The sequence below is a fragment of the Anopheles ziemanni genome, chromosome 2, assembly GCF_943734765.1.
Source record: "Anopheles ziemanni chromosome 2, idAnoZiCoDA_A2_x.2, whole genome shotgun sequence".
Classification (NCBI taxonomy): Eukaryota; Metazoa; Arthropoda; class Insecta; order Diptera; family Culicidae; genus Anopheles; species Anopheles ziemanni.
Window position 1 is genome coordinate 20070491 of NC_080705.1, and position 17677 is coordinate 20088167.

Consider the following 17677-nt stretch of genomic DNA (forward strand, 5'->3'; position numbering starts at 1 on the left):
AAATAGGCTCGAAGAAGGCTTTGGCGTGCGGAGAAAAGAAACCCCAAACCACCGCACGAAGGGCCTGCACGACCGGCGAGGGAAGTGGGGCTGGTGGAACAGGTGTATTAAAAATTCACCATCGTGAAAACGTACAATTATGAAAATTAAACCATCCATTTGCAGACATTAATTAATTGATATCGTATCATTATGGAATTATAAATAAATTAAACACGATAACGTCGACGTGAGGAAGGTGGGAGTGGGTTGGTAGTAGTATCACGGCATGGGAGGCGTGAAAGGGTGTAGAAGGGTTAATATTATTCCGTCGCATCCCTTTCACGCCTCACGAAGAAGGGAGGCTGACTGGAGGGTCGCGATGATGATGGTGTGAACATCGATCAGACCGTTCGATTAATTGTCACTAAAAATCAATCGTGCCGAGCAGGTTTTTGAGGTCGGTGTGAAATTAAATTTATAGCTAAAGTGATTTTACTTGTCTAATGTTCGTTTGTCCAAAGAAAATACATGTTGCTCATATGATTACAAATTTGGATTCATATATAAAGTATTGTTGAAAACAACATTTTAACGAGAAGCGTACTTAATTTGAATGCAATTGCAAGTATTAAACGAATGTCTAAAATCAGGCTGCAAAACTTTCACAATCACTCCAATGAACTCCAATGAACCCGCACCATTGAACTTTTCACAATTTAGAAAACTAAATCAATGAACATTGTTCAAAAATTCACAAACTAAACAGTAAATGTAATGTTCAATTTGACTGAACCCTTTTTCAATGTGAGAGAACAATAACTAAACCCAGATAAAAATCCCGACGGCTGTCAAAAACACGGATCTCGAGTCATACAACAAAATAGAAATCTCTTTAATTTCAAGAGAGAGTATGTTTAATAGTTTTAAAGTCATCAAGGCACAAGTAAGCTGAAAACTGGTCTCTTGAGGCGAGCAGTCTAAACACAAAATGAATAAATAAAACTCGGAACTATACTATGAAATTATGATTCATTCATTTTGATCAGAAGAACGAAACTAGCTTCAAAAGCTCATGTATTCATTTAATTCCATGCCTTCTGTACACAAATACAAGAAGCACGAAGCTTCATCCGATCGCGCGAAGGATTATGTAGTTTTCAAATCAAAACCCGAACCATACTGAACCGGACGAAACACTTCACGAAGAGAATTAGAAACCAGTTTTCATCACAATGTCACCATGATCTTCATCCTTTTGGTGTAAACAACAAAACAAACAAATCAACAAACACAAAAAAAACAATCCACCTCCTTTCCACTCCATTCGATGGTGGCGTTTGTTGTGTAAATAATCGACACTGGGCGTTATCTCCTTCGAGTGTGGGTGTTTAGGGTAGCTTGCCGCTCGTAGTGGTGTATGTTTGCTGTAAGTGTGTACGGCGATTACCATCGCAGGCGGTTCGCTCCTGTGCTGCTGTCGCTAATTAGTATCCCGGCTGATAAAGTCGCGAGCGTAGGTTCGGAAGTTGCTAGTTAAGCAGCAAATTTCCCGATCTGTTATTCTCGGGACAGCAGCCAGGCGGAGCGAGTGTTGTCGTGTGAGCTTAGAGGTTTGTTTTCCAGCACTGGTGTTTTGCACAAGGTTTGTGCCGTTTTTCTCTAATTTCTTATTTCACTTAATATGTTGGCATTTAGATAAACCAAAAGGTTTGATTTTTTTCTTCACTTTTCACTTCACGGCGTTTTTTTTTTGAAAATTCATTCATCCTTTTTCAAAGGTTATCAAGAATTTACCCCCAAAGATCGCAGCTTCAATTTCACTTCGCAATGTATCAACTCATCCGTCACGGTCACGCTCATCGTCACACACTGGCAGGGAAAACAATGCCTACCGTGGCACCATATTTTCTCCGGGCGCTCGAAAAGTTTTCCCCATTTCCCACACCACGGCAGATCGGTGAACACAGGCATGCGAGAACCGCCAAGATCTCACCGTTCACCATCAGCGTGCGCGCTTCGACGTCCCTGGGTGATAAATCCAACTACTAAGGGCCACAATCGACTAGAACAAGAATCTGCAACAGCGTAAGTTTTCCCTCCGCGGCCGGGAAACGCATCGTACTTTCTTTCTGGAGTTTTTTTCCGGTCCAACCGCGTGCACCACCGCGAAGAAAAACACGGAATAAATCTCGCAGCGCGCGCGAGCACATCCACTATCCACGGTAACGGGCCGCAACGTGAGCGCGCCAACAATAACACAAAAATGCACACAAACCGAAGGCAAAATCGGAACTATTTCATACATCCTCAGATCCATTTTTTTCTCGCCCACATCGTCATATTCAAAAACATAACCGAATGCGCATTGTTGCCGAAGTAGGGGTGGCGCAAAAGCGAGGGCTTTGAAGATCGGCATGCGACGAGTGGAACGAGGGGGTGGTGACACGTTGTGGGTGGTGATGGTGGTGGTGGGTGGTGCTGATATGCCACGCATTTGTGTGTTTTTCCCGCCGCTCACCGTCGGTAACATTTCCTTTGCGAAGAAAAACTACACAGGGGGCCGGCTTTTGTGTGTCTGCGTGAGTCCCTTTTCAACGGTTGTGGGCGAGGGTGGGCGGGTAGAAAAGGTTCCTAAACGGGGGTTGCACAGTTCTTGCGTATATTCCTTTTTTTATTTTAACAACACGGGGGTGAACGAGAACGCGAGAACGCGAGCGCTTGAATTGTGCGCGTTTTCAAGAACAACCGGAGAGTAGCAGAAAACTTCCAGCACCGAACACTCTTGCAAATCTTCGGGCAATTCGGAACGGCACGGAGGAAGAAAGAGAAAGAGGGATGCACGTGAATTGGAACGCATCCTCACGTGCGCCGTACCACCTTTCCTGGTCTCTGTTGTAAAATACTTCCCTGAACATGCGCAGAACCGTCCTGAAGTAACTTGATAATTCAACAGTAAAAAGCAAATGGTTGGTCAAAATGTGTCTTATGGTAAGGTTTATGAGAAAATCTGTCCCAAGAGAGGAAGAAATATTGTTGAATATTGATCAAAACATCAAAGTAAAAACATTAAACCAAATTAATGAATTATTTTCGAAGAAACCAAAGGAAACATTTTGTTGAAAGTACTGATAACGAGAGCTCACCGGAACTCAGCGCAACACCTACAATCCACTAAATCTCCCTAAAGTTACCACTACAACCACACCAACTCGAATCAACCCTCCCGGATCGTAAGGGTGGAAAAGCGGGAAATTATCGGAAAACCCACACAAACACCACGGCGTCAACTTCGAACGCTGGTCTACATATACTAAAGTATCACTTTAGTCGATGAAACAAATCGCACACAACGAAACCCTCAAACATCAGCCTGGGGGAGAAACATTTTCCACCCACCGAAGTTGTAGCCGAATGTTGCGAGAAAAACTTATGCCTCATTTTCTCACCATGCGCTGGTGAGGAAAAGTTCTTCGTTGGAGCCATTTCCTTTCAACTCAGGTACTTTACGTGGAAAAGCCGCTTGATTGAAGGTTGAAGCATTTTTTATTCTTCATCCAATCTAGCATCATTTGTAAAAGAGGTGGGAATGAAGGGATTTAGTTTTGCACCGAAGTTCTGAAGCAAGTGGTAAGATTTTCAGATTTGAAAACAGTAAAAAATGTCATAATATCATTTCAAGGGATAAAAGAAGAAACAGTCAAATACTTTCCCACTCCCATTCCCTTGTTCTCTTTGTGGTGTTTCAACCCTTTAGTTTCCGGCAATGAAATTGCTTCATCCCTTTATGGATCTGTCACGAAACAAATTGTCACTCACCGCCGCGGTAGACGTGATGCTATTCGTGAAGGCATAAGCCTCATATAGAGCATCCATGTACGATTACTTTTCGCGGCAAAAAAATAGCCAATTCCTAACATGGGCTCAATTCGCCACCCATCCCGTTCCCAGGCCAGGAAGAAATGTAATATCTTTCATTGCGCTTACCTTGGGAAGCAGTAATGGAGGATGCCCAACACAGCCAAATGGAGAAAAGCTCGATGGGGTTGATAGGTAGGATTGGTTGTTGAAACAATTAATTAAGATTCTTCAACATCCATAAATAAGATGCTCGCGGTAGTTGTTGAGGAAGCAAAAACAAACATCTTGAGTCGCTACAAAATTGTAAGAGAATTCTTCTATTTTCCATTGACAATAGCAGCGAGTCCATAAGATTGCATTATGTTGTGGTTGTCTTATAGACAATGGATTGATTGATCACTGGACTGCCTTTCTAAAGAACAAAATGAAGAAGTTGGATTTTCGCCGTGCAAAGAATGCTCACCACCTCGGCTAGGAATTTGAGTACATTATTCTGCCACGAGATGATTGTTCTAATTGAGGATCGTCTCAATATGTTTCTATCAAAACAACCTTTACCCAATTGGAAATGGATCCATCGAATGCATCGATACCGAATCGAAGGAGTTGCGATTGAACGAGTTCCATGTTTGGAGGTTCCGTTTCGCAACCTGACAGTTCAAGGCATTCCGGAAGGCGGAAACTATCCGCTGAAGACGACCACCGATCGATTGCATTAGTTGCTCCATATACAGCGCACCGACCTTCTCACAACCACAAAAATGCGCCCACAACTCAACACTTGTCTCGACGACAGTTTGCTCCATTTTTCTTATGTCCACACATATATCGCACGAACCAAGGGGGTTGGTTATTTTGCCATCATTTTGTGCCCGTTTTTTCCGCTCTCCCTCTCACTGCTGATTAGTCGAATTCCACGAGGTTGTAAGAATGCACCCGCTAACTGAGGCAGGTGCATCGCGCTTTTCGCGGAATCGTTAATTGTTTCCGTACGCGTAATTATAGCTGCGGGTGGTGATGGCAGCCGACTCACAAGTTCACACCAATTCGCCCTGAACGGCCAACAGATTGATAGCTCGTTCTTCCTCGCTGCCGACAACGGCTTTCGTCAAATCGAATGCTTTCGAGTTTGAGCCAATTTGTACGCTGATTAGGAATGAGACTCGTTTTGTCGAACGGTCGTGTGTCGGTTCTTGTTTTGTTTTTAATTTTTGCTCGCTGGTTATTACCGTGCAAAGTACACATAGATAAGATTCCACGAACTAGTTCTAATGATGTATTACTGTAGACGTTAGAGTAATTGGACCGCCTTTTTTCAATGAGGGAAAATAAATTAATTGTATGTTTAGATTTTTTGTTAGTATTTTTTTATCATGATTCTTTTGACGTATATTTTGTGTGAGTTAATAAGTAATTGAGAAAGCAATAGTTTTGAAATACACATATACATATAGAACATACTTCTTAATCAAATTTACATTTCTAATTCTTTACTCCAACCAGCATTCGTTATCTTCTAAAGCAGAAAATTTTATTCGTTTCAAATACTTCTAAAATTCACAAAATTATTATAATGCTCACTATATTAGCATGCACAACCACTTTAAGTTTGCTTAAGCACCCATCAGGCTAATTGAAACAACCGTATAAATATACGGAAACTTCATTAATTTGCACATAAGCCCGAAGTGGATCATCTCCTAGACCATCATAGTTAGGCAAAATAAAAAAAAAAAGATGGCAATGGCGCACTTTTCGTTATTCAAATAGAACAAAACCGGCGTGTATTGACAGCTCGGTGGAATAACAATCGGTACAAGCGAAATTAGTAAAACTCGGCGAAAGGAATCCCAACGGAATCTAGCCAGCGCCGGTTCGCTCCGCTTCGGCAGAGTTTGCACAAAAGTTCCCACTCCCGATGTATTGTTTCGCTCGTCGTTTCGACTGTTTTAACAGTTGTTGAGCGGTTTCTAATGATAATCAAACAGAACCATTGAGGTTTTCTGGGAGGGTCGGAACTAAGCGGATGCTAAACTTTACACCAACCCCCTTTGCTAGGTTCCACCTTCGTCCGGGGCGGTCAGACTTAATTCAATTACCAATTATCGCCCGCCCGAAAACCTCGTCGGGGGCCCCCCGTCAGCGGATACATTATTTATCAACCGTTCTAAATTCGTCAATCGCTTCTAATAGGCGAGCTTGTTATCGAGGTTGTGCTCGGGCGGGAGGAAGGTGGAAACCACGTGGAAAACAAAACGATCGAGCCCGAGGTGAAGACAGGCCGGTTCGCCGGGATGAATATGTATTGAGTGTGTGTGTGTTGTGGTCGAAACCGTTTGGACACAAACAATAGGTTCGTTTTCGAAGAAACGGAACGCAACGGAAATACCAGAACCGAACAATTCCGATGAGGCCATGACATTAGGAAAGTAATGGAGACTCCACGGTTTTGGATGAAAGGATGGAAACAAACATTATCCTCGCTTGTGCCAACCGGCTTTAGCGTCGCGTCGTAGCCATCAGTTTCCATAAATTGTGCGGATTTTGGAGTTGGCCATGTGATAAAGTTCGCGTTCGGCGCTGTAGGGCGCGTGAATCGCGCACCCTTGCGGAACCCTTGCGCCAGCGTAACTTTCCCGACAGCTCATTTATTTCCTCCTAAACCAAAGCCAACCCCCACTGCTACTTCAGGCTCAGCCCATTTCCAAGAAGCAATTTGTGCCACGACACGACGGGTCTTTAGAACCGATCAGCTCCGATCGTCGCCGGGCAAAGCGAACACGCGAATCGCAAGGTCTTCTCCTGCGTTTCTTAAACTCGCCCCGGCAGAGAGTCAACGGCCCGGCGACTTTTTTTTCCTCCGGTGGGAAATTAATGAATGAAATCCGAGCTTTTGGGCGACGCCGTACGAAAAGGGAACCATTCGAGAGACGATCCAGCTTTTTTTTTTGTTATCTTTTTGGTGTTTTCTGTTCCTCGGCATCCTCGCCGAAAAGGCGTCTCTGACAAAGTGCTCACTTCCTTTCCGTGCGAGCCCCAAAAGGAAGCCGGGATGCTAAATTGGGCTATTAACTTGATGAAAACGCCATTTCTGTGGCGTTTAATGAATGATCGGGCCACCGTTCGGGATTTACACGAGGATTCACTCCGGGGCGCGAACGTTTCGCGTCGATCCGATCCGCGTCCGCTGCGCTTGGCGACGAACCTGGGCGATGTTGCCAGGGGAAAAGGTAATAAAATGTACAAAAACCATGTTATTCCTCCCCGGATGACACCTTCCCAGAGATCGGCGAAATAAACGTTTGATTAACAACGCAAGATGTAAGATTTCGTCGAGGCCAGTCGAATCCGTGCGTAGGCTTTAGCAGTTCCACTCCAGCATAATTCTGTCAGATTGTATTAAAACCCGGGGGTGAAAAAGAACGCAAACGACCAAATGGAAAGTAAAATGTGACGTACGGCGAGGGAGATGAAGCGAAACCCGTGAGGCTTCCCAGCCGTGTTGCGGTGGGATAATTGATTTAATTCTCTCAGCACCGCGCGTTTATGTTTTATGGAAGAGGCCCCAATCGACCATTTGAACATTGTTTCTCCTCTTTCGATCGTCCCGTTCCCAAAACGCAAGGTAAGGGCGAGTATACCGAAGGGCCTTAAATGAAGGGAACGAATGGGAGCGAGAATGCAACCCGGATAGTCGCCTAACACAGTGACGGTCCCTTTTTTTACCCTCCCTTGCTTTCCGTCCGCTGTAGAACACGTTTCGTGCGCGGGATGTAGAATGCAAGCACCGTCAGCCATAAATTGGCAGTAAATCGAAATTAACGGACTTCAAAACATGCACCGAACGTTCGGCGCGTAATGACGGAAGCGCAAACGGTAGCACTCAGGTTAAGGTTAAGATGCTCGCGGGTGCATTAACGGTCGACTTGGAACATGGCGGAGATGGTGCTTGTCTTCGGCAGCGACGAAAAAACCTTCAAACGCCTCGGTTGATGTGTGCTTGTACTCGATCTAAATTAACCACGATCGTCAACTCCAGCTCAAAACGTTCATCTCTTCGCCACCGTCTCTGTTGTTTAATCACTCCGAAGTGTTGTACCTAAAAGCCTCTGTGTCAGTCAAAGTAACTACAAGTGCGAGAGTTTGTTCTGAAAACATTCTTTGCCACCTCCTAACTAGACCGCGCTTAAGCCGAGTTGCTCTGGATCGGATGGTTGGCAGATGACGATGGCTGAATTGCGTGATGCTAACACATTACATTAGAGCGTTGAAACGATGTTGGCACGTTCTGGATACTAATTAATGAATCACAAATTAGAGAGATAAGATAGTGGAGAAGCGAATACAAAACTGTTTGCCTGCTGGCGGAAAAACGCTTTACGCCTCATCTCGCACACCTAAATTAGATTGATGAGCTGACATTTATGATAGGACCATCGCGTCTTTTTGGACTTAAATAAACTTTTGAAAAAGTAGGAAATTAAACTACCATTTTCTAATAAATCATAGTTTCTGGAGTTAGCTACGTTTGAACAATATTGATTGTTCTTTTTTATTTATGGATCTAATTCTTTTCGCTGCTACATTTTCATTTTGCTTCACATTGATTTGAATGTACTTCCCTTCTTGCATACAATATTTTGAAGCATGACGACGTCGTGAAGTAACGAACATCAGTTTGAACGAATGAAAAAACCGGAAAAACCAAAGAAAATTAAAGCTGGAAAGTAAAAGGACAGAAAATGATTCATTCGAACATACGGTTTTGAGGTTCTGTGCGTGCTTGCTTTTATTTTCTGTTTTCAATCTTCAAATCTCAACATCTGAGGCTGACTGTTACGTTCAGGTAACATGTTTTTGTGCCTTGAAATCGAGCAGTGTTTAACTCAACGTGAATGCAACGATTGTCTGTGAAAAAGTATCTCTTTTTGTCGAAGGATTGTCTTTTAACGGAAAATTATGACGCACAAACGAGCCATGTTATGGCTTAATCATCGCATTATGACAATCGCCCTCTGCAGATATGGCCTTGAAAAGCTAGACGCCAAAGATCAAACGGCTTACAATCCATGGTGATGGACTGGGTTGGAATGGCTTTCCATTTTCCTTTCTGGTTGTTATTAATTTGTGAAGATTATGTTTCCAACGGATTCATCGTGATCCTTTTTAAGTGTGACGAGCGAGAATTGGTCTGACTCCCCCGAAGAACAGACAATTGCAGTGCTATGGGCAGTCGTAACATAGGGACGGAGCTAATTGTTTAAAGCTTACAGTAGCTTACATATTTCATTTAACTGCACACATTTTTTATAATGACATACATTATGGATTTTTCAGACCAAGATCATAAATTAGGCTAGGTTTAAAAACAATTATTAATTTGTATCATTTGATAAAAATAATTAAATTACCGTAATCACAAAAGTGAGATAAAGATCAACTGTAGTGAAAACCTGTCAAAGCGTTTTGGATAGTTTTCAAGGATAAATACTTTTCTTTTCACGTTCAAGAGTTGGAACCTAGAAAGATGCTTGAATTTTTATTTTATTTGGCGTTAAGTTAAAAATGGCACCTTTCCCAAATATTATCACGTAGCATGTTGTCACTTCGTGCTAACTGCAACGCATAGAACTGGATCTTGACGAGCCAATTGTGGTCTTCTCGAACGCAAAAAAAACCCTTATTTCTTTATGCTGCTGCTCCGAAAACGGTTCCGTGCTTACGATAATATTTCTTTTTGCCCCAACCCGGTACCGGTACCGTGAAATTGAACAATTAGTTCGTAATGCTGCCGTTCACTCCAGGTTACCTCGAAGGAATGGCCACCTCGTGCAAAAGATCTCTGGGCTGGCAGGACGGGCCAGAAGAACGTCCCCACCGGGCGAGGCTGGAAGGTAATTTGTTTTTAATTGTAACCAGTGTCAGGTCTTGCGAATAGCGGCGGTGGCCATTTATGCGACGTCCACGTCGTTGTCGTCAGGCACCGCATCTCCGTCACCGACACGCAATCGTTGTCCGATGGGCATCACATATTTGTGATCGAAGTCCCAGAGCCGGGGGGTGGGAGACCACGGGTTCGATCAGTGTTCGATGATTTTGTGGAACTTTTTTAACGCTACTCCAATCGGCGGTTGACAGGAGAGACTCAGAAAGAATATCGTGCAAGGGGCTTTTGTTTTGTTTTTCTTATGCTCCTCTATCGAATCCTCGGACGTACGATGATGCTGCGGCCTCATTTCGCTGCCCGTGTTGGAGAATCTTCATTCCCCGTGTGACTGTGTGTTTGCCTATGGTGCATTGATTCGATTAAGAGGCCCGTTCTCGAACGTCAAAGCCTGCACAAAACCTTCGGTCCGGAAAAGGCTGCCTCTTGTCTGTGTGTGCGAGAATCGATTGCGAAGCGAAGATTGCTCGCTTCGAACTATTATTTCTCGTACCCAACATCGTTGGAACCAATGAAGGGACCGAAGTGGCCGGTTGGGGACCGGCCGTTTTCTTTCCCTTTTGAGGAACGGAAATATTTGAAAAATGTTTCATTTTTAATTCGCTCCGCACTCCGCACCCGACGAGCAGACGATGGAGCGATGCTATGGACTCACGAATACAGCTCGCAAACTCGCGGTTGTCCCTTGTTTGTCTTCCTGGCAAAGCATAAAAACAGCACCGCTAAGGAAGCAGCATTTTCCCGCGAGATCGCTCCTATATGTCTATCGCGAGCACGTTGTCCGTTTGTTGTTGACTCTCTGTTTGTGTGTTTCCGAGTCGCCGGAAACCCCTGCACTCGGGAAGACGAAGAAGAAACCACATCTTAGCTTGTTCTCTTGTCCGTAAAACTTGTTTTCAGCTTCTTCATTTGGACAAATGCAACGAGAGACCGCTCGTTGAAAAGTGTGGGTTGTTTTACGTAAACCCGAGTTTTACCAACATACGAAACGGAAGGAATTAAAACCTCGCATCAATAGAGGATTTCTGAAGACGAGCCTGTTGCACACACATTCGTGTTTATGAATGCAAAATTACTTTCATGAGCTGGCGGATTACAAATACTAAAATTCGCATGACATTCCGCTTGCGCAAAAAGGACTTTATCAGCTGATCCGTTGCATTCGTTTACCGCCTCATTGCATTTTCGTCATCAGTTTACACAGCTCTGTTTTTAATTCTTACTTAATATTTGTATCCGAAAAAACCCCTTACCCAACAACTCCTCGAAAACGCATCCCGTTGTGTTGCACTCGAAATAGGTTTGCAAAAAAGTGTCGTGCACAACGATGTTGTGAACCCGACGCCATTGTGGATCGGTACACAGTGAGGTTTGTTTGTGTGCGTGTGAAACTGCGTGTGTGTTCGTGCCCAACACATAGAACGGAGCGCTATGATTGGCCGACCAAACAGGCAGCTATCGATACGGAAACCGGTATTTACCGGTTGCATTTGCACGTGCCGTCGTGTGAAGGTCAGCGAACCGGTAATCCAATCCACGCCCCTTTTTGAATGTTTCTTTTTTGCATTGTTTACCGTCAAGTACCCTTCGGCAGGGGTTGGTGTGGCGGAAGTGGAGGATGATACCCTCACTTCTCCCTCGCCTCCCTTCCCCGCGGGAAAGATGCTTCTGCTTTTGAAAAATAACATAAATAAACCTCTCCAAACTGGTTCCGGTCCAGAGCGAGGGAGACGGCGTGCGTGCCGCTACTTTTATTTTCAACAACGACGAAAACGTCGACTTCGGTTTGGTGAGGTGGTTGATGCCGACGGTGAAAACAACGAAAAAGAAACCCCCCTCTCAGCAACTACAACATCCGCCACACGATGGTTTGACCTCGTACCAGCGCCGGTTCCGTTCCCGGAGTTTTTTCGGGCATTCCAAAGGGTAAGGGACGACTGCTCAGCCAAAGGAACACGATTCTGGCGCAAGGCAGGAAGGGCTGGTGAACACAGTCATAAATAAGGCAAGGAAGAAAAAATACATACTCGAGGTGGAAAAAAGGTGGAAGAAGAAACGGCGTCGTCCTCGAGACGGTGAGAAATACACAATGAACGCATCCTTCAGAGTGACGCACGGCGAACGCGATGAATCGCATAAAGCGTACTTTTAAAGGAGAGAGTTTTTATTCTCCATAATCTTCTTATTTTTTTTCTTTTGCCCTCTACTAACACACTACCGCGAGCAAAGGAAGTCTCTACCGCGCCGGTGTGTTTTATTTTCCGCTTGCTATAGAAACGCCATCGCCACCTACGACACGTACGGGGGGCGACAAAAGTTGTTCGGTTCGGATCTTTATGTTGCTGCCCGTGCATTGTTTATGTTTCACTTTTCACTCCGTGCGCACGTCCGTTTTGTACCTTCCGTGCCGCCACCAATCGTTATCTGTGTATATTTTTTACATGTGGATATGTTTTTTCCCCTCATTTTGGAGACTTTTTCACTGAGTTCACTCCTCCATTCCCTGATTTACATCCCCTGTGATTTGTGGTACTTTTTTCCTTCCTCATGCTAGTCTGTTTTTACTTTTTATTGTCCCATCATCAGCAGCAACTCCGCCGAAACAGTAGTGCTTCGTTGGGCTGGCTTTAAATAATGGTGACAGGTCGCGAATGACGAGCAACTTTTATTAAAGCCCCACTAAACACTCGTCCCTCGTTTGAAAATCTCCGGCTTTGGGGAGTGAGGCACGATGTTGACCCATGAGAATGGCCCTCAGCCTTATGTGTGTGTGCGCGCTTGCACGGCGACAAGGGAGATATTGGTCAGCTCGAGTGGAAGAGGGGGCTTGTAATGGATTTGATGTTACAACTGGTTCGGGGGCAGCACGAGTCACCTTTTGGCCAAGTCGACACGAGGTTGTTGTTTTTTATAGGTTGTTTACTCTTTTCACTTTTCTGTTTTTCTTCTCTTCAAACGAGCCATGTTCAGATGTGTTATAATTTCTTTGTTGCTGGCTACCAATTAAAGCTAGGTGACAAACGAAATGAATATTAAATGAGCTCCAGTTGACATTGAAAAGAAGAAAAGAAAGATTTTGAGATCTTAGTTTCACAGGAAAAATAAATAATTTGAGGTTTAGCTTGTTTGTTGAAATTGAACGAATTTCAATGCTCCAAATTTCACTCATCCGAAACTTATTCTTAAACTAAATTGATCCATTGAAATAGGGCTTCCTTCTACTAAGCTTACAAGGTTCCATTAATTTTCATTCAAAATTTGGTGTAACCCCAAAATTAATTATGGAATTCCATTTACAAAATCATTATCATTTTCTGGAACATTTACCCTGCATCGTTTCGTTGTCGAATGCACCAGTGGTTTTGCTGACGTTGTTTTGAATTCATTCAACCACCTGTTGTTGCACATTTCATTTCAAGATTCTTGTGTTGTGACATATTTGAGAACGAATGTAATTTATACCACTTGCTGAATATTGGTGGGTCCGGTTCGCTGCTAACTTTATCAAACAATCAGCGTGTCAGATAAGAGACTTACTAAAAAAATGTTGAATGTTTCTACTCACAGCTATTGAAGGAATTGAATGCACACCGTAACTCAGGCAGCAACCTACAACCTCTTGCCAGCTGGGTTGCTCTGCCCAGGCAACCTGTATGAGCTGTATCTTCTGAATTCTACAACAAAATATTCAATGTGCTTCTAATTGGTGCAATTTTGTATCACACCACCCCCTTCGGTACGAAAACGTAACCTGAAAGCAAACAAAACCGTTGATAAAAAAACCACACCCCGGTGAATTGCAACAGATCCGACGATTCGACGCATCAGGCGGCGGGAAATTTATTTAGTGGCCAGCTGAAGTGGTGCTTATCTGGGTGGAATAAATTCATATCTATCGAAGCGAAGCAGCAAAAGCTGGCGGGGTTTTGTAAAGTTGTTATGAATTTTATATACCTTCCTCTCGCTGCTGCCTCGCGTCGCCCAAATCCGATAGCAAAAGCAACGCGCCGGACTGTGCAATCTTGACGGATGCAAAGAAGTAAAACAAAAAAATAGAAAAAATGGCAGCGTAACAAAACGCTACAAGTTGACGTTTCGAGTGTTAGACCGTTATGAGAAAAATTTATGTGAAACATGCAAGTTGCAAGAATTATTCTTGATATTGAACAATAAGTGAGACTAAAGCAGAATTGTTGCAATTTTTGTTCCGCACAATTTTCCAGAGATCTTCAAAAACCGTGCCAAAAATACCACTCACCTAGTTTGGAAGACTCTTAATTTGTAATTTTCTTACTCCCTCCTACTCGTCTCCGTTGGGGTTTTAATTTTTTGCAAACGATGCAGTAGCAGAATGTTTTACAATTCCAGATCGTAATCGTACCTCACCGAACGACTCCATAGAACCGGTGCATCCTCGTTCCTTCAATCATTATATTTTTATAGCACCAATCCGAGTTGGCGATTCACCGTCCACGGGGGTTATGGAAGGAAGCACAGCTTTTGCGGACAGGAAAGACTGCACGCTGCTTTCCATACCGGCGATAAAAGCCGGTACGAGTAAAATCTGATAACGTTGAGCGCGGGAAAGTGAACGCGAAGATGCGCACGATGGAGGCGCATAATAATAAAGTTTGATTAACAGCACACCCTGCAGTCACATTCTATGGTCTTCGAAGGTGTCGGAACTGGAAGGCAAAGGGATAGGATTGTCTTGAAAACCAAGCGCGGAATATTGTACCCGGCCCGGTTGATGCAAGCCCGCAACTGCAACAAAATGAAGTGCGACCAGGAAGGGGTTAAAAATGAAAATAAAATGCAGCAAACACGCAGCAAAACGCGAACAGTCGGTGTCCAATCAGAATTGTATTTTTGCTTCCCTCCCCTGCGATGCTCCAGCGAGAAAAGTGAGGAAACCATTTCCCAAAGAGATCGCGACCGGAGATACATTTTAATTGTTCGGACTCGGCAACCCGCCGAGCGCTTCGGCGAGATGCATTAAGGATAAAGTCAAGACTGCCAATGAATTCGACCAAGATGCAGTTTTAGTGCGTTAGTAGCCGCCCTCGGTGGTTGGCTTTCAAGGGAGGTAGGGGTGATTCTAGAAAGACAGCGTGGCTCTGTTCTGAGGGGGGTCCCTTGCACAAATTAGTACTAAAGCATGCATTTCCTGCCGGGTTGGTTTTTAATTAATATTTGACCAGTGGCATTGTTTTCGATACGATTTCTTAAATAAGCATCTTTAAACTTCAATTTTAAAGACATGAAACATCAGAAGTAACAATTAATGTTTGTTCATAGAAAGCGCATTTCAATCCCACACCAAGATCAACAGATTCACTTTTCCGAGCCTTACCATGGACGGATGTTAACAAAATTGAAAGTTAACCCTTCGACGTACAACATGCCCAGAAGTGACCGGCGATCATCACCGCGGGCAAACAGGAGAAAATAATCTGGCGAACATATTTTCTCAATTAATTTCCATTTACCGTGCGATTACGCACGCCGTTACGCGAAACACCGGACCGGGTTGTGCACCCATCCATCTCTCTATCGTACGTCCGCAGCTTTCGCGTTTCCGAGGGAAATGGAAGGTGTCTCGCCCGGGAAGGACGGAAGGGCAGCGCATCAAGGCCGAACGGCGGTAGCGAATGTAGCGAGCAAACGACGGCCGCCAGATAGCGACAGCAATAAATACTTCGATGTCGCGATGCACTTCGATTGCATCCGATCGGCCCGATGCAGTTGAGCTTCGTTAGGTTTTGCTTCATCTTCCGCGATCCGGTCGGCTCCAGTTGGGCGCACCGACGGCGAGGGGCGACGGGAACAAGTTCGATCGGGAGGATGACATGATTTCGATCCATTTCGATTCGAACATCAAAGTTAGTGTCGTTGCCTTCGTTGCCGGTTTTTTGCGCAAAGGAACGGAGTGTGGAATTCTTTTGGTCGCGAGTAGGGGAGGGAGAGAAGCGGTGGTAAATGCCAGTGATAAGCCAAAGAGAAACCTGCGCAGCCGGCCATCATTGTCCCCACTTGTGTGTCTGGTGGCAGAGAACGGGAATTGAGGTCCACTTTTGCCCTTCTTACGGTTTTCTGGAAACCAACAGAACAAATTTCCTTTGCTATAAAAACTACAAGAACAGCAAACTCCTGGCGAACATCCCCAAGGATGTTTCCGAGCAACGGCCATTCCAACGATTTAGCCCTCTTTCCAAAACCGCCAGATGATGAAGATGAATTGTGTTCGTGTTTTGCGATGATTTGTTGGCTGATTTATGAGGACAATTTTCTTGGGGCCGCAATCGATCGGAAGCTTCTTCGCAGCATTTGAGGTCTGGTCTGGAGCTTTTAAATTGATTCGACCGCAGCCCAGAACAAGTGGACTGAGTTGTTTTTCCTCCCATCACAACTAGTTTTATTAACTTTTCTGGCCCTCCGTAGGAATCGGACTCGGTCAACAATTGAATCGGGTTTCCATCGGTTCCGAACCCATTCGTTCAGTTTAATCACGGTATAATTTGGCGAATTGGTAGCTGCGGTTTTTAACACCGGACCGACCAATTAGTCTTTATTATCGCCTATAACAGACACGCCACGCAAAAGGATCGTTGACGATAATGCAAGATGACACTAGTCGCACTCATTTACGGACATTAAACGACGATCGCTGGGTGAATTAAAACTTGGCGAAGGTGAGTATGGAAACGATTCAATAGATTATTTTTGCTCTATCAATGATTCCCAAGGGGTTTTCACGTCGGTTTACCTCAAGAACGACTAAGAAGATCGTACAACAGGCGGAGGGGAAAACTAAACGTACAATTACTAGCGATTACAAAGATGACAATTAGAGGTTTCAGTCATAAGCCCTCAAGCCTCTACTTTGCCTTCCTTTTTTCGATCCTGGTTTACTTTTGCGTTTAGTTCACGGTTGACTTTTTCGGTGTGGCGTTAAATAACCACCGGGCATACAATCCACGCCTTGCTACATGTTTCGAAAAAAATCACATACTGAAAAAATAAAAACACATTACCCAACAGTTATAACGTATTGGACTGCCCTCGGAATCGACGCAACACATTTCGCAATCAATCCCTCGGGAGCGATCCTCTTTTTGTGGTAAATGTCCTTGGTTTGTACCTTTCTGGTTTCCTCCGAACCCTTCCATTAGCATACTCCACTAGAACGAATTGAGTTGGTTGCTTAATGGCGCACTTCTCGGTGCAGTTAAGTCCATCGCGCCGGTGCAGGTAATTATGAGCGCTAATGATTATTTATGACATCATTACGACACCTAGTGTTCGGTTTGTTGAGGAAGAAGCCATTCCCGATTTCGTTCCGATTCCAAAACCGTTCATCTTGAGGTGACACTTGAAAGAGTTTCTCAAAGGGTAAATTTATGCTGAAGGATTTTAGATGAATACCATCATGTCGCTAGCGATGCACTTAAGAATGGTCGTTTGCATGTTCGGTTAGGGTAAATCGCCGTTAGGAAGTGGCGTTAAGTTTAAGAAAAATGTAACAATGATTAATTTTCAATCGAATTTACTTTGCCGTTCATCCATAACCTCATTATAACACACGATCACATTATAAACGACAACTCTTTTAACATCAAGCTCGACTTAATCGACTTCCCATAAATCATTTTCTGTGCCTACCCTGAAAGGGAAAACTTAATAAGAGGCGTTTGTTCGTCATGTCTTTGAGTTAATCGACTGTTTGCTGATACATGGATCATAATAAAGAGTCTTTCTTTTAGGTACTTTTACTGCAAAACAGAAGATAAACTTTTACCAATAATGGAATCAATATGTAACCGGTGACAAGCGTGCATAGTTATCTACAACTACTTTGAACTAACCGTCAGCCGAGGGAACCGAACTGGGGGC